General features: G+C 44.3%; 1 protein-coding gene and 1 non-coding gene across 13 annotated transcripts in view; both read right to left on the bottom strand.

Moving 5' to 3' along the window:
• Positions 1-18,712, bottom strand: part of PALM2AKAP2 (PALM2 and AKAP2 fusion) — a 454,391-nt gene that overhangs the window by 228,320 nt on the left and 207,359 nt on the right. The gene's annotated exons all lie outside the window — the stretch shown is intronic.
• Positions 16,071-16,176, bottom strand: LOC123593947. The gene has a single exon (XR_006710622.1). It is a non-coding gene; the product is annotated as a U6 spliceosomal RNA (small nuclear RNA).

Raw genomic sequence — 18,712 nt, 5'->3', positions numbered from 1 at the left:
ATAAAAATCTCATATATCAACCCCTCCCAACACACGTGTCCTCCCTTCCACTTAAGGCCAGTCATTTGTGCAAACATGGATCCCAAGGCCCATGGCTCTTCCCGCTTCTGCAAAGCAGCAGTGAGGCCCTGTAGGGCATGCTCCCTCTCTGAGGCTGTCTTCACACACTTCTCCAGACCTGCGTGTCCTGGTCCTTCCCTTAGGGAGCACAACACTTCCCTTAAGGAGCAGCTTTTTCACTCTTATATCTGGAAATCCAGTGACCAGGGCCAAGAAGGACATCTAGCCCATGAGGTCAAACACAAGAAAGGGCTCATGAAGTCTGTGAGGTTCCAGTACAGATGCTTGGCCTTTGTCATCTCAGGAATCCCAATACCCAACAGAAGGACCTGCAAAGAGTAGACCCTGGCTGTCTGTGGAATTGAGTGGGGCCTTGTGTGCACACTTATTCCCTCATGTTCTCCTCTCATTGGGCCAGGGTAAGAGTACAGCTATGCTCCCTTTTGGACAGGCAGTTCCACCCAGAGCTAACTGGCCATAGGCATCTTGAATTTCCAAGTCCAGCCAGGGCCCAGGGAGAGACAATCAGGCTCTGCTATGAGGTCAGGGGATATACTCTGACTGAGAGCGGAGGAGTGGCTGAGTAGCTAAAACAGCTTATAGATGCACTCTACCCATAGATGAATTAAACTCGGCAGAATCAATGTATATTAAGAATTGAATGGTGCTATATCTCACTTCACAAAGGACTAGAAGCAGGACTATACCTGGGGTAGCCAGTTGCTTTACTGCATTAAAATGATGGTATATTGCACAGTCTTTCCAGCAGCCAGTGCCAGGTAAAATGAGGTATGGCTGCACTGACTTCATAATGAAAGATGCTACAGTTCTGATGACATCCCTCCCATCAAGACCCTGCCTCTAGTTCAAAAGAGACAGGATCCACAGAGGACAAACTCTGTGCTGTAAGAAGAGAAAGACAAAAGGGTACCAACAGGAGCTGGGAATCCATCATGTGATGAGCGTTGATTAGATACTTTACATACTTAACTAAGTTAAGCCTCACAACAGCCAAATGAGATACCTGTTATTGATTCCTACTTTACAGATGAGTTAAGTAGCTCACCCAAGGTCCCATACAATTAATGAGGTGCAGAGCTGAGATTCAGACCAAGGTTAGTTGATGCTGAAGAACACTCCTTTCACTGCATCGCTAATAAACCCCTGCTCAGCCCTTTGGAACCCGGGAGAAAGAGGAACTCCTAATTCATGGTAGAACTCTATTTAGGCCCAAGGTATTGCTGAGACTAAAAAAGAAAAAGAGAAAAAAACACAACTAAGTAGGTCTAGAACTGGTCCCAAGGTTGGAAGTTTTCCTTCATGGTTAAGCAATGCCTCTCCCTGAGAACTCTCCAGAGCCCTGGCCTTCTGCAATGCCTTCTCTGGTCCAGGTGTGAGTGAGGATCGTGGGATTGTTGACTGAACTGTTTTATTTGTACCTGTGTCCCAGTCCATCCTCTGTTGGTGGATAGTCTTCTTCTATCCTGCTCAATTCAACCTAACCTGGCCATCTGCCCAGTTGGTTCCAGTCTACCCTTGACTCATCTACGCCTCTCTTTCTCTAACTGAAGCACTGAGCCAGCATCCTAGTCTCACTGCTGGGTTTATTACACCTCCTTTACTCCGAAACTTTCAATCATGCTCCACAGCCTCTAGAATAAATTCTAAATCTCTCAGCTTAGCATTGAAAGCCCTCTGTGTTCTGGTTCCAACCTGCTATTCAGGTCTTTTCTGTAGAGCTGCGTCTATAGTTAGGCCTGTGACTATCCTGTCTTCAAAGAGATGGCAGATCCTATGCAGAAAGACCACCCAGGGCAGGCCATGCCTGGACCGTTGCTCCTGACAAAGAGAGTGACTCTGTGAGAGAAGCAACTGTTTATTGTCCTTCCTGTTTCCACACGCCCTTCTCTTTGGACAACATACCAGAGATAGTGACAACCTCCAAATGGAACCAGGCCCCTTTCAGCTGTTTACAACAGGTGGCTGGGCTGTGAAGAGCCAAATGGGCTTGGTTGAAATGGAGCGTCCATGACAACCAGCTAATCTTGCCAGTTAAGCTCCATTCCAGCAGGCCTGTGGCCACAGTCTCTGATGATTGCATCATTCCGTAGCTCAAGCCCAGCTCTAGAGCTGGGACCCGACATGAGGCTGAAAAGGGCTAAGGCCTCACTGAGGTTAGGAAGGGCCCCCGTTTTCCAGTCTGATTATATCTAATGATTTCCATGAGCATTTGCTCCATGTCAATGGCAGCCATTCAGCTCACATGCCTACACAGCCTTTATAGCTTGTTTCCTATGAACCTGGAATTTCCTTCTGCTTAATTGAGGCATATTAAATTTGATTTAGTATCTTTTATTTTTTAGAAGTGAAATCATGACTGCTTTACAACATTCAGGTATTAAAAGTTCTGGGTTAGGACATAATGTACTGTCTAGAGTCAAAGTTAACTCTCTCTGGGTGATAAATATTTCTTGGAAGGGGACCTTCTAACATCAAATGATGGGACTCAGGACCAATAAGAAACTTAAGTCCAGAAGCTTCAGGAGATCTCTGAATACTCAAAGTTAAAAGACTTTGAAGAGTTGTCTTCCATTATAACCAAGTGGATTATTAATCTCTTGAAGGTAGCAGTTGCGTCTATCTTCATTTGTCTAACTTAGCTCGGCCTCCATCATAAACATTCGATAAAAGTTTACTGAATGAGGGGCGCCTGGGTGGCTCAGTTGGTTAAGCGTCTGACTTCAGCTCAGGTCTTGATCTCACAGTTTGTGAGTTGAGTCCTGCATCGGGACTCAACAGCTCAGAGCCTGGAGCCTGCTTCGGATTCTGCATCTCTCTCTTCCTCTCTCTCTCTATCTCTCTCTTTGCCCCTCCCTCACTCGCCCTCTGTCTCTCTTTCTCTCTCAAAAAATAAACATTAAAAAAAAAAGGTTTATTGAATGAATGAATGAATGAATGAATAAGTCTTAGAAAGATTAATATCAGCCAAACCCCACTGGGGTAAAAGCCCAAGCCCTAAAACCCTCAAATGAACATTCCTTTCTCTGAACATCTACCATCTTGAGAACAGGTATGATGTATCCAGCACCTGTCACATGCATATGCCATCCGTCAGGCACCTAGACCGTTAGATTCATAAAGGCAGGGGAGAAGACTCTGTTCTCTTTTCTATAACTCCAACACTTGGCCACTGCTATGTACGATGCTCAGTGAATATCTATTTAATAATCTCGCTCCAAATGAATATCATGTCAACCACTACAGAGCAATCAGCTGTGAGCGTGGATGTTTGTTCACAGCAGTACTTGTTCATCCTTCTAGGTAAATGGAAGCCTTGTCAAGAAAATAGTCTGCTTCCTTTAGTTTATGTCACGATTACAGTTCAATCAAAGTAAAAGAGACAAAGGCGCAACCTGCAGGTGGAAACGCGTGTGCAGAGAGAGGTATTACTAGCACTGATACCTTCTTTCCTTTCTCCCTCCATCCAGTAAACATGAGCGAAAGCCCTTTTGTCCCAGCAGCGCGCCGGGGTCTGTGAATACAAAAGTGAACACTACCTTCTCTTTGCCTCCAGGAAGCTGAAGCTGGAGGAGAATAGAGCAAAAAACCCCACAACTTCATGTGTGCTCTGCTACAGTAAGTTATGGGCTAAAAGTGTCCCTGGGGGACACTGAACCAGTGTCCAAGCTCAGGGAAAGTTGTGTCTTAACTGAGGCCTGAAGGATCCGTAGGAGCTAGCCAAGTCAAGAGGAGTTAAAGAATGTTCCTGGCAGAAGGGGCAGCATGTACAAAGAACTTGACCCAGAGAGAGCTTGGTACCTCCAAAGAACTGCAGAGAGTACTGGGGCAGTCAGCAATAGAAGGAAGTGGAGGCAATTATGAGAGATAAGGCTGGAGAAGTGGGCAGAGGCCATATCATAAGTGGTCCTCTAAACCATATTAAGGAGTTTGGACTTTATCTTACAGTCCAAGGGGAATGAGTGAAGGTTTTTAAACTAGAGAGTGACACCATGAGATGTAACTTCTGCAAAATACTTCTGGTGGCTGGGTAGAGTTTGGGTTAAAAGGACACAATGCCAGAGGAAGAGAGACTGGATGAGAGGGTTTTGCAGCAATCCACACGAAAGATAATGGTGGCCTGGACTAGTGCCACAGTGGTGGGCACAGAAAAGAGTGGAAGGATTGTAAAAATATTTGCAATATAGAGGTGCCTGGGGGGCTCAGTCGGTTAAGTGTCTGACTCTTGATTTCGGCTCAAGTCATGATCTCACTGTTCGTGAGTTTGAGCCCAATGTAGGCCTTGGCCTGATAGTGTGGGATTCTCTCTCCCCCCCTCTCTCTCTCTGCCCCTCAACTGCTCATGCACATGTGTGCTCGCTCTCTCTCTCAAAATAAATAAAGAGAAATGTTTGTGATATAAAATTACTGAATAGATATGGAATTAAGAAGCAGAGAGGAATTAAGGATGCTGCCCCTGCTTTTAGACTTGGATAACTGGGTGCACGCTGGTGGTTTTCAATGAAATTAAGAACTAAAGAGAGGGAACAAATTAGAGAAAGTAAACAGTTCAATTTCTGACTTGTTGAATTTTAGGTGTTGGAAGAAATCCAAATGGATATGGCCAGGAGGTGGATGGCTGAATGGATAGCTCAGGAGAAAAACAAAAGTGGGATGAACGAACGTATTTCAGAAGATGCTATCACTCAGAGAGAATGTGAGAAAGAAGAACATCAAGACAAGAACTGAAAGGGGCGCCTGGGTGGCTCAGTTGGTTAAGCATCCACCTCTTGATTTTGGCTCAAGTCACAATCTCGCAGTGCATGGGATTGAGCCCCTCGTCCTGCTCTGTGCTGACAGCATGGAGCCTGCTTGGGATTATTTCTCTCTCTCCCTCTGCCCCTCTCATGCATGATTGCACTCTCTCTCAAAATAAATAAGTAAACTTAAAAAAAAAAGAGACAAGAACCTCAAGGAACCAACATTTCCAACATTTTGAGGACCAACAGAGAAAGAGGAAGTAGAAAATCAAGGATATTATTATGGCAAGTAAACCAAGGAGGGAGGGTGTTTTAAGAAATAGGGGCACTCAGAAGTCTCACCTGATGCTCAACAGTCAACTGAGGTGAGGATTAAAGTCTTCATCACACTTGGCCACTAGATGGTCCTGGTGATTTGGCAAGTGCAGGGTCAGAGTACATGTAGTAGGACAGTGAGTGGGAGGTGAGGAGGTGGAGAAGCTGAGCATGCATGGCTGCTCCAAGAAGTATGTGGCTGAAGGGGAAGAGAGACAGGATAGTCAGTGAAGGCAGGGGAGGTGCAGAGTCAATGGAGTTTGTGTGAGGGAACTTACTCCCTCAGACAAGAGGAGAAGAATATTTTATAACAAATGGCTGCTTCGGGGCACCTGGGTGGCTCAGTCAGTTAAGCGTCCAACTCTTGATTTTGGCACAGGTCATGACCTCATGGTTCGTGAGTTCGTGCACTAACAGTGCAGAGCCTGCTTGAGATTCTCCCTCTCTCTCTGCCCCTCCCCTGCTTGCAATCTGTCTCTCTCAAAATAAATAAACTTAAAAAAAATTAAAAAAAAAAAAAAAAAAAAACAAACGGCTGTTCCAAAGTAAGCTACACACTCCTAGGTGCTTTAACGCAGTATTGTCTTGTTCTTACCAAGACTTCTAAAATTTATTCTCTCGAATGACTTTTAAAAGGTGCAATAATTCGACAAGCAATGTCGAGTACATCCTAATAAAGGAAACACTAAACAGCTTCTATGAATGTGAACATAAACTAGTCCAGGCAAAAGATATTTCTAACATACATAAAAGCAGAACCATGAATTTAGCACTCTGTAAAATGTGTCTTCAAGTAGCTGAGAAAGAGAGGACTTTTGAGAGGTGTTTCCTCATCTTTAAAATGGTATGGAAAGAAAACCTGAAGAACAGGAGTGTGTATGCGCCTTTGTGTGGACGGGTGAAGTTGTACTTTTACTTGGAATATCGGGAGCTTAACCTTGATATTGCAAAGACCTGGGGCAGGTGTGGAGGGTATAATTGTTGCAGAGGAAGTAGGGCACCACTGCTTATGTGGACTTTCAGTTTAAATTCTTTTTTCAATGTGTCCATATTAATTCTCTTGAGAGATCAGAGACAATCACAAATAGATTTCATAAGACAGGTAAGTAAATTATATTTTACCTGATCAAATCACAAATCTTTTTGGTTTGTGAATGTGATCACCTATAATTTATTTTAAAGCAAATTCCCATATGCCAGTGATTAAAGAACATCTCACCTAAACAGTAAGTGGGCCCCTCCACACGCCCCCATCTTCCTGAATGAGCTGGCAGCAAATACAGTGGAATTTTGGTGAGAGGTGAGCAGGCTGTGGCACAAAGGTCACCTCTAAAATGGAAATATGGAATCATTCCCATTCTCCTTCCAAAAGAAGAAACCACAACTGTGCACTTATACCTACTTTTTATGTTGAACAAAACGAGTATGATTTGGAACATAATTGGGAATCAAATTAAGTCCCCCCCCTCCCCAATAAATGGGCAGTGAAAAAACTCGGTTTGAGAATCATTCCATTTGTTTGAAGCAAACACAGGCTTTGGTTCATGACAGATAATGTCAGCTACCACTGTGGCTAGATTCTATTTTGAGCCTTTCAAATGTGCTAACTCATTTGATCCTCAAAATTCTCAAAGTATACGTATGAATATCTCCACTTTACAGACGAGGAAACTGAGATAAAAAATATTAAGTAACTAGTCTGAGGCCATCAAAGGTGGGGAAGTGAAGATTCAAATCCAGTGAGAACGCCTACTGTTGTCCCCACACCGCTCTGTCTCCTGTGGAGGATGCCAGGTTGGCCTCAGTTCTCTGTGCTAAAAGGTTGAGTGGTGAATATTTAAACCTTGTGGAAAATCCACATTGCCTGTTATTGGCATGGGATTCACATCTAAGGAGTGGCAAGAAGAACTCGAGGCTAATTACTAAGTGAAGCAAAAGTTGGCTGGGGCAAATTCCAGCCAGGACATTTGAAAGCTGGTGTGATTACACTGTCTGAAGAAAAGCCTGAGGACATCTTAATCATGTTCTTTATCAGAGCTGCATCTGGCTGCACTAGATAAAGGACATGCTGAGAACCTATGTGCCACCATCCTTGACATATGAAAATGTCCCTTCTGACTCTCAACCAGTAGGGACTGTGCCTTGAGGAAGCCATACTTCCTCCCTGACTCTATTAATACCATCATGGCCATGACAGTGCTCGCCAAAGGAAAAGCCACTCAGTTGTAGAATCTCCCTTCCCTTCCTGAAAAACAGGTGAAAAGTGCATCACTCAGAAATGGCGTAAATATAGTCCTACCTGAAGGCAGAGGGCTGAACAAGCCAATTGCCAAGGGTCTCCCCCAGATCCACATGATTTGTTTAAGCCATGGAGAGTCTTACAGAATGGAGAGCCAAGTTTTACTTCTGCTTTCCCAGACCAAATCATTTCTCTGGGCCTCTTTTTATAGCCTGACAAAAATTCTTAGATGTTCCCAAGGAGAGCAAATTTTATTGTTGCTCCTATTTGCAGATTCAGCCGGAATATTAACTGATTTTCCCAAGAACACAAACTAAGACATCTGTGGGGCTAGTATCAAAATGTCAGTGTCTTAGATTCCTGTTCTTTGTTTTAACAGAGAAGACCACGTCACCAGCAGATTACCCCGTATGGAAGACCTGTGTTGTGTTCATAAACCAGCTGCACCCAAGAAAACCCTATCATTCTGGGGTATTAATTTGGAACTTGTGATTCCTTGTAATGGAATGAAATTTGCTTTTGCATTAGCTACTGGAAAAGAACAGCAGTTTTGAAAGAGCACTGGGGACCTGGGTTTAGTTCCAGGAAGATCACTGACTGACTGGGTCATTCTGAGAGTCCTGTGGTCTGTCCTGTTCTTCACCTTTAAGCTGAAAAGTGTAGGGAGGGAGCTATTCTAAGGACTTTCCAAGTTCTTTTCTGAATCTAAAGATAAATGATACACAAAGATGGCAATGGCCATATTTAAACATGTAGGCAAAAAAAAAAAAATGTGATTTGGACCACATCTTCATCCCTCTGCCATCTGGGTCCTAGTGGAGCTTTCTCAGACTCTCTGTGGTCAGGGACTAGGGTTTTACCTCCACCCATCACACACCAGTGCTAGCAGCTGGCTCACAACACATGCAACTCACCAAGGGAGTGTGACAAAACCCAAACTGGTCTGTTTGGTGAGACAGGTCCACTCATCACCTTCCTGGTTGCCATGGCAATGTCAAATTGCTATGAAAGTGTCCAAACACCTTACCAGCAATTTCTGTCCTTATCTTGTCATAGACTGGTAATAAACAGTTGCCTGACCAGAAGCAGTCCATGGACTATACTTTGAACAGCTTCGGGTTTAGCCATTTTTCTCTAACAAAGCAGGTCTCCTAAGGACCTGAGCAGGGCGTCACTCAGATAACCTACATGATTTTTTTTTTAATAAGCAACTGGAAAGCACAAAGTACCTTTAAAAAAAATAATAATAACCTGCTGAGATAACTCCAGCCTCTCACCCTATTCAACCAGGTCTGCCCCACAACTGATCTGGATTCTTCTCAAATCCATCTATCACATTGTCCTACTTCTTCTGCCCTTGGTGTTGTTCTTTTTCATCCTCTGCTTTAGCTGACAGGTCCTGGGCAGGCTGAGCAGCCCTAAAATTCCTGCTGAGGGCCTCAGGGTGGTACACATGAGCTGATCACAGAGCAGGATGGAACCTGAGAGACCAGCAGCTGCCCTGGGGACAGAAGCCACTTCTCACGCTTGTCAGGGAGCAGCCACTCCACTTTCAGGGCTGTGCTCTCAGCCCCACTTCCCTCCACTGCCCTGGACCTGTCAGCAGCGAGGTCTGGTGTTTCCAAGTCACCACTGGACTCATATGTCTGAAACAACGTGCTAAGCTTAGGGGGGGTGGCATCCCTCTCTGCTGTTTCTGAAAGTGGAGAGGGGATCAGGTAAAATCAAACAATTGGGATTATTAACATATTGCACACTGTCACATCATTATTTTATTTTTGTAATAAAAGCTAGAATCTATTGGGTACCAAGTCCTAGATCCTTCTAAGCACTCTGCATATATTAACTTAATTACCACCACTACCCAAGAAAGCTCATCTCATTATTATTAGCTCCTTTTCATAGAAGAGGAAATTGAAGTAGAGAGAAGCTAGAAGAACTTGCCTAAGATTTCACAGGAGGCAAGTGGAGCCTCTGGACTTGAACCCAGCAAGTGTAATGCTGATGCTCAAGTCCATAACCACAGCTTTGTACCATCTCTAGATGGACATGTTGGCTTTGAATCTCATGACAATCCTATGGATGATCTAAGGCTGAGGCAGATCTATTAAGCTGAAAAATATTTAAGTAACTTACTAGGCAACAGGTAGTATTCTAGGCACTTGGGATACATACAGTGGATTTGGTGTGTTAAATGGTGGCCTCCAGAAAGATATGTCCACACTTTAAGCCCTGGAACCTGCAAATGTAACCTTATTTGAAAAGAATGGTCACTGTAGATGCAATGAATTTAAAGGTTTTGAGATGAGTTCACCTGAGATTATCTGGATGGACCATAAGTCCAATGACAAGTGTCCTTATAAGAAATAGAAGAGAAGAAAATACAGGGAGAAGAGAGGCCATATGAAGACAGAGGCAGGGACCAAAGGGACACAGATACAAGCCAAGGCATCCCTGGAGCCACTAGAAGCTGAAAGAGCAAGGTAGGACCTCCTCTAGAGCTTTTGGAGGGAGCACAGCTCTGCAGACACCTTGATTTTGGACTTCTGGCCTTTAGAGCTGTGAGCAAATATATTTCTGGTATCCTAAGCTACTAGGTTTGTGGTAATTTGTTACAGAAGCCTCAAAAAACTAATATTGGGGTAACCAATAAAGCCTCTGCTCTCACAGAATTTACATCCTAGCTAAGAATCAACAAAATGGAATGGGATGGGATGGGATGGAGTGGAATGGAATGAAAAAAGAGAAAAACACTGGTCTAACAGCCACATAACATTTCTCCTCAAACATTACCTTCTCCAGGGAGTCTTACCTGCACTCCTTAATCTGAGTGTGCAGTACCCCTCCCCTTACATGCTCCTATAGACCCTTTTTGAACATCCATGATCAGACCTTTCCTACAATTTTGTAACTGATGGTTCCCATGTATAATTTTGGATTCCCCAGCTGCCTCTAAAAGCTTCACATCTCGTCCGGCTTTTCCTGAGATTATGTACGAATGGGGGAGACTGGGAATACCTGGATGACCAACAAGAAGAGGTGTGTGGAGACCAAGAAGAGGGCAGGGCCACTGCACATACTCGTACAGCTTGCTTCTGCTAAAGGATGAGGGAGCAAAGCAGGTTGGAGTTCACCCAGTGGTGTTTCCAAGTGGTGACCCACTGCCATGAAGAGATAGAGTCTAATTCCCCTCTCTATGAGTGAGCTGGCTTTCATAGCTGAGGTGAAACCAGCAAAATACAGCACAGGTGATGCTATGACGCTTCCAAGTGGCCAGGACAGAAGAAGTCTTGCCGCTTCCAGCTGGGTCCCTTGTAATGCCTGCCCTCCGGACACTCTCCCTTGGGGAGCTCCCGGTCAGAACCCAGCTGCCTTGTGCTGAGAAGGCCAAGTCTGTGGACAGGCCACGTGGAGGGGCCTTGCACATTAGTCCCAGCCTTTGAGTAACTCCAGCTCAGGCCCTAGACATGCGAGTGAAGAAATCTCTAGGTGATGACAGAGTGCAGCCCCTTGAGTAACCAGCCATTTGCATCTTCCCAGCTGAGGCTCCACAGGAGCCTTCAACTATACTTCAATAAAGAAAGAATCCGTGGGCACAATAAACCTGACTCATTCATGTTGCAAATGTAACTGCACATGTGCTCCAAGTGTGCTAAAAACAGTTTCTCAGGAAAGGGACAGGCACGAGGATGTAGGCAAATCCCTCCTAATAAACGGGTCCCAGCCTAACTCACCTATGACTGTGCACCTCTTCCCTCTCAGCCGGCCTGAAATTCCCACTGCTGATGTGTACACCTTGGGTAAGAGAGTCGAAGAATCCCTGACGGGCAGAAGTTGATTTTAGGGTGGGAGAAAGAAGGGGATCATTTCCTCTAGCTTCCTGGCACGAGTGTGCTAGGGAACTGGGGTCCTAGAATGGCAATGGACCTGCCCACCTTGTCTCCCACTTGCTCAGTGGAGGTCTCAAGCTTGGAGGTGATGGGAAGGAGAAACTGGAAAGGCCGGTGGAGGCAGGACTTGCAGTGACAAGTCTCAAGCAGCCTCAGGTCCCATTGAACTCTTCTCTGGGGCCTCAGAGAAGAAGGGGATACAAGGTGGGGCTGTGACTAGGACACAGACCTGGCTCTAGGCCCCGACGATGGAGCATCAAGCCAGCCTGCCTACACGTGTCTGCTCCCTGCCCAGGTCAGAGCCCGCCTGCATCCCCGTGGCCACGGGACCACAGCTACTAGACTCCACCGTCAGGACTCCATGTCGTAAGATCGTAGGCTGTCCTCACTGAAAAGGATCTGAGAGACCATGCACTGCCTTCACAACGCACAATTAGGGAAAAGCAAGGAAGGAAATATCAACAGGACACCTGATATTTTAGTTTCATCAAGAATATAGAGAGGTCACAAGGGACCATATTGCTGGCTAGGGGGCAGAAAAAATGTGATTTTCAGAGGGGGAACTTTCTGTAGAGGATAGATCAGGGGAGACCAGAAAGTCTGGGACCAGCCATCAGAAAAGCTGGCTATGCACAATTTCTTCAACTATAGCAATTGTTTTAAGGGGAATATAAGCATTCCCCAAATGTGGCTCTTACGTGGTCTCAATGCATGGACAAAATTCTCCTGCTATCTTCATTATTATGGACCCTTTAAACACAATTTATCTGACCAGTAACGAGGCGATCATAATGGAGCCTACAAAACCCAAGTAAGGCAAGATGCCTGGGATCTCACAGTAGGCTCTTGAAGTAGGCTCTTCCACTATGGCCTCTACGAGACACGTGGGCAGTGTTGACATGCTGAGCACAACAGGGAAGTGTTTCCCCCCAACCTGTCCCAGCTTCCAGAGCTAACCACAAACCATAAGCATTCACACCTCAGAGTCTGTGAAGAGGGACTTTTCTATGTGGCCCCAGAGGGCAGGGACCAGAGAACCAATGGAAATTGCAGGGAACGTAACTTTCATCCCAAAGAAGGATCCTGTGTAATAGTGAGAGCTGTTCCAATGTGGACTTGGGTATTACCTTGCAAGGATGTGAGTTCCCTGTCACTTTTAGCCTTTGAGAGAGACTATGTACTGACTCCCACTCACTGGGTTCATTGCAAACTCAAGTATCAGACAGGGGTTGATCCAGATTCCCCTTCAGTTATGTATACTCTAAGATTCTATGGTTTTATGAGCTGTCATAAAATCATTGCCTTTGCAAAATCAGTGCAACATTGGACACACATGCACACAAAAAGGCAATCATTTCTTTTTTTTTTTTTTTTTTTTTAATTTTTTTTTTCAACGTTTATTTATTTTTGGGACAGAGAGAGACAGAGCATGAACGGGGGAGGGGCAGAGAGAGAGGGAGACACAGAATCGGAAACAGGCTCCAGGCTCTGAGCCATCAGCCCAGAGCCCGACGCGGGGCTCGAACTCACGGACCGCGAGATCGTGACCTGGCTGAAGTCGGACGCTTAACCGACTGCGCCACCCAGGCGCCCCGGCAATCATTTCTTTTTAACTCAGAACTGACTTTCATGGTTCACTGCTTGAGAGAAGCCTTATCCTATAAGCAACTGAAACATCTGTCATTCTGCACTGAAAATCATTAATGCTATCTTCATAAATCTTTTTCCCCCAGTTTTACTGAGAGATAATTGACATATGTCGTTGTGTAAGTTTATGACATACAGCATGATGGTTTGATTTACATATATTGTGAAATGAATATCACAATAGGTTCAACTAACAACCATCATCTCATACAATCAAAAGAAAGGAGAAAAGAGGAAAACTATTTCTCCTTGTGATGAGAACTCTTAGGATCTCTTAACAAACTTCCCTATATATCCTACAGCAGAGGCAGCTACAGTCATCGTGCTATATATTACATCCTGGGACTTATTTATCTTATAACTGCAAGTTGGTACCTTTGGACCACCTTCCTCCAATTTCCCCTTCCTTCCCACCCTCTGCCTCTGGTAAACACAACTCTAATCTCTTTTCCAATACGTTTTGGGCTTTTCTGTTTTGTCTGTTCTTTGTTTGTTTGAAGATTCCACACATAAATGACATCATACAATATTTGTCTTTCTCTGACTTATTTCTCTTAGCATAATGTCTTCAAAGTCTATCTATGTTGTCACAAATGGTAGGATTTCTTCGTTTTTTATGGCTGAATAATATTCCATTGTGGACTAATCTTCCATATATGTATATCACATCGTCTTTATCCATTCATCCACGGATGGACTCTTAGGTTGTTTCCATGTCTTGGCTATTGTAAATAATGCTGCTATGAACATGAGGGTGCAGCTATCTTTTTGAGTTAGTGTTTTCATTTCCTTTGGATAGATTCCCAGAAGTGGAATCATTGGATCATAGGGTAGTTCTATTTTTAATTTTCTGAGTAACCTCCACACTATTTTCTGCAGTGGCTACACCCATTGCATTCCCACCAACAGTGCACGAGAGTTCCCTTTTCTCCACATCCATGCCAGCATGTATTACCTCTTGTCTTTTTTGCCACATAAATCTTTTCAGAGTTCTGTGTTCTGAAGCAACTTGATGGGGGGATAATCTTAGTATCAACACCTGTAATTTCAGCCTTTGGAGGAGTGGTTCTCAGCTGGGCCCAGGGGACACACTCAGCAATGTTTGAAGACATCTTTGATTGTCAAATTGGGGGTGGGAGGATGCTACTGGCATCTCCTGGGCAGAGGCCAGGGATTCTGCTAAAGATCCTGCAATACACAGGACAGCCTCCCCGACAATAATAACTCTCCAGCCCAAACGTCAGTAGTTCTGCTATTAAGAAACCCTGTTCCAGAAGGATGGAGGAGAAAACAACAACAAAAGCACCACTCTTAGTTACTGACAACCAACTGTAGTTGCCACTTCACAAGAGCATATGATCTGTACACATTACAACAACCCTTCAAGATGGGCATTGCTATCCCCAGGGTACCGGTGAGGAAACTCAAGTCCAGACAGCAGCACTGTGTCTAAGATCAAACAACTTGCAAATGCAGAACTGGGGCTCAAATCCAGTCAGTCAGACTCTAAGGTCCAGGTTCCTAATCAGTGTGCTGGGAGCCTTTTATATAACAACATACTGTTTGCAGCAGAGACTCGGGCTGTATACAGTCAAGAAAGAGCACTCAAGAGCAAACAGCTTCAGAAAGAGAAAAAGGAACGAGCCTAAAGTGGAGCCTGTACTTCCAGACAGAACCTGAGGGGGGCAGGCTTCCGAGCCACGAGGACCACTCACAATGGCACACTTGCTATTCTGCTTCCTGAGGAAACGCTGGTGGGGGCTGAGGAGGGAAGAGCCGCCCCCCCCAACTGCATCCTGAGGTGAACTTCAGTGTGATTTCACTGAATATCACGTCTCAGAATTTTGAACTTAAACTAAACTTTTGTTCAGATGTTTGAGAAAGTGCGGTGGCATTAGAGCCAGTTGAAATACTTATTCACTTAGTTTTTTTAAAAGTAATCTCTACACCCAATGTGTGGCTTGAACTCATGGACTCAAGATCAAGAGTCACATGCTATACCTGCTGAGCCAGCCAGGTACCCCTTACTTCTTCACTTGGGTCACTTGGGGTCATTGAGGGCAACAAGTTACTTTACCTCTTAAGCCTCAGTTCCCCCAACTGTATTATGGGCATCATTACCACTACTTCGTGGCAGTGTTATGAGGATAAAAACAAGAAAATGGATGAATTCAGTGGAAACCAAAATGCTAGGGACCCAGAAGAGAGTAAGAGACCAAGGAACAATAGATGATAAAGTGACCCCACTACATCACTGTGTGGTTTACAGTATCTATGATTTTACTATGGTGAAACAAACAGAATGGGAAGGAGACCAGGGCTGAGTGCCAGATGTGGCTGTGGGGCGGGGCCACAGGCTGGGATGCACAGATGTGGAATTGCCCATGTAAGGGCTCCAGGCTCTGCTGCTGGAGAGCAGTGCATCATGGAGTCAAAAATAGACAGGATGAAGAACAGATTGAATCCCAAGCAAGTGTCCTTTGTGATTCCAATGAACATTTCTGTGGTTGCCTTTTCTAGAACATTTATTTGTGGATGGCTGTCTTCTTGTTGGTTGCCAAAATCCCACCATACAACACACACATGCTTATGCCTAATGTCTCTAGTCTTCTGCGTTGAACCTCTTAAGAATGGGGAAAATTAAGCGAATTCTGGTATCCATCAGAGACCAACAGAAGCACTCCAAGAATGTTAATTCAGAAGCAGAAATGGGCCAGTTCATAGGCGTCTTGAACTTTCTTTTTAAAAGTTGCAATGCCCCTATCTAGGTTAGCAACCGGGACTTCAACTCCCCAATTCTGGCCTGTCTCCTAAACCGCTTCCTTCTACAACAGCAGCATTTCTCTGCATAGGTATATTTCTTCAGAAAAGGGATCTCTAGCCAACTTCCCAAATTAAAGACTCTCAGAATACCAGAACTAGAAGATCCTGAAAGACCCTTCACTGAAAAGATGAGGAAACTGAGACCAGAGAGAGTGTGAGTCTTACCCAGATTCACACAGCAAGTTAACAGTAGAGCTAGCATTAATACCCTAGCTTTAAAAGAGCTCGTTCCATTTTCATTTACTAGTCTCTGAAGTCCCTCATCCTCACTGGGGTAATTCCAAGGTGGGGGGAACAAATTTCCCCGTATTTTTCACTCATCAAATAAAGTTAAGAACACTTAACTTTCAAAGCGTCATGAATTTGCATATCATCCTCATGCAGGGGCTATGCTAATCTTCTCTATATCATTCCAATTTTAGTATATGTGTTGCTAAGAGAGCACTGGAACACTACATTCAAACATGTGAATAAAACCTGATGAAATTAGAAAGAGCATCTTCAGTGGGAAGATCACAGGGGAAGTAACAGGACTTGTTGACTGGAGCAGATGTGAAGTAGGCAAGTGTCATATGGATCTAACTGTCAGAAGTCTCCAAGAGTATCAATGTGAGGCCCATGTGTGGCTCCAGGGACCCATCACATATAGTGACAGCAAAGAAAATGGTTTACAATGAGCCCAAGCCAGAAACAATCCTTTGGGCTTTCTCAATATGGCACCCCAATAGGAAATAAAGCATATAAAAGATGTGTCATTTGAAATAAAAAATTTAAAAAAAAAAGAAATCTTTGTAAAGAATTGGCTGTCAACAATTCTGACCATATTTAGCCTATTTTACCTCTGGTTTCTAGTAAGTGAAGAAAATAAGCAATAGACTGAGCTGTCCTGACGCTGGCCAGGGAAAAGTTGTACAAAAGAATGGCCATCTGTTTATCCATTGTAGTGACCAGCTCTCTTCTTCCTTTCCCACTGCCTTCATGTAATCACTGTAGTGCTTTAGTGCTCTTAATTAATTCAATTTTATTTATAGTCTGTTCTTTTTTCCATTTACAGCAACTTTTCTTTCCTTTTTTTTTTTTTTTAATTTATTTTTGAGGGAGTGTAAGCAGGGGAGGGGCAGAGGGACGGGGATATAGGATCTGAAGTGGGCTCTGCACTGACAGCAGCAAGCCCCATGTGGGGCTTGAGCTCACGAACTGTGAAATCAGGACCCGAGCTGAAACCCGACACTCAACCAACTGAGCCACCCAGGCGCCCCTAACAGCAACCTTTCTTGAACTGTGATTTGCACAGATTATCTGGAGCACTCTTTAAAAAACAGGGCTCCTCAGCTGGGTCAGTGAATCCAAATTTCCTGGAATAAGACCTGGGAATCTGTATTTTTTTAAAAAGCTTCCCAGGTGATTCTAATACCCAGGATTTAAGAGTCTAGTTCCTTCCTCCCTCCCTTCCTTCCTTCCTTCCTCCCTCCCTTCCTTCTTTCCTCCCACCGTTTCTTCCTTCCTTCCTTCATCTCTCCCTCCCTCCTTATGGGCTGCCCTCAAAATCTAAGCACCACATATTACAGTCTTGGAAGACAGACAACATTCTTAGCTCCAAACGACCACCAATTTACAAATAACACTTTGGTGAAGAAACATGTCTGTAAACCTGGAGCTTGCTGTATGATTACTGGCACTATAAAGAATTTTAGACTCAAATGGAAAGATGGTGATGTTCTTCTTGAAGATATCTAAGGAAAGAGACAGGTTTAAGTGCAAATTCTCATGCTTTATTTGAAGTCTTTATCAAATTCAGAATGGCCCATACATACAGAATTAAGACATGGCCTAAATCCTACATACACTGAAGTTCTGAATTAGGTTGCCATTACCTTTTCTTTTTCCAAACTAAATGACACAAATTTCCATTCATCTTACCTTGTAGGCATTTTCCCTGCTCTTTGATTACTATTCTCTATTGTTCCTTCAGGTTCTTCAAACTACTCCTGGTTCACCAGCAGGGACTGAAATACCTTCAGGGCACAACTGTACTTATATACTTTGTCATTTGAAGACAGTTTGCATATCTCTTTAGGAGAATCTAACTTACTGTTCGGGAGTGACTTAGATAAGCAGACCCAGATCTAAAGACCTAAAGAGTGATAATCTGTCTCAAACAGAGAAAGTTTCTTTTACAATCCCTCTATTTAGTGGTTCTGCTACATTTGATCTGTAGCCAATTTCCAGGATTCCTATTCTATAAAGATCAGATTCTAAATTCGATCTCGAAGCCACTCCTATTTTCTCTCATTCTCTTCTCCCTGTCCCTGTGAATTCTCAAGTTGTTTTAGCTCATCTTGTTCCTCATGGATTCAGCTTTCTGGACTTTCTCTAATGCCTGCAGTTTTCAACTGAACAATCACACTGCTGTTAGAGTGAACTATTAGCCCCCCGTTTTCACCCTCCCCTATATCTGTGCCCTTTGCCACACAACTCTGAAGTTCCTCCCACTGAAGGTTGACCATCTCCTCCCCTGGGTTTTGGGGTGGCCATGACATGCTTTGGCTAATGGCTTATGGGCAGTTCTGTTTCTCCTCCGCCCTCTTGCTCCTCTGCCATTGCCATAAAAGGAAGCAGTCATGGTTAGTTCATTAGTGCAGGGGGGACAAGCGTAGACTCGTCCAACCTATGTCTTGGAGTCACTTGGCTGAGCTCAGCCAAAACAAGCAGAGCCAGGATACCCCGTCCGCTTAGACTGTAAGAGCTGCAGGATGCTTGTGCTTCCAATGAGCCTTCAGGGCTGTTCAAATGGCTAGGACTGTCAGAGACAACTAAGCCATGCCTGACTAAGGAAAGTGGCTTAGGTGGCTGAGGGTCCTTTAAGGGAAGAGGCAGGACAGCTCCCTTCTTCAACCTCAAGACGAGAACTTAAAGACGCTAACCATTCCAGTAGAGAAGTTGCAAGGCATATGAGGGGAAGCAGAAACTCTCTTCCAGGG

This window comes from Leopardus geoffroyi, chromosome D4 (genome assembly GCF_018350155.1).
Source record: "Leopardus geoffroyi isolate Oge1 chromosome D4, O.geoffroyi_Oge1_pat1.0, whole genome shotgun sequence".
In the NCBI taxonomy this organism is placed as follows: Eukaryota; Metazoa; Chordata; class Mammalia; order Carnivora; family Felidae; genus Leopardus; species Leopardus geoffroyi.
The sequence above is the reverse complement of the archived record's forward strand: the minus strand, read 5'-3'. Positions and strand labels throughout refer to the sequence as shown.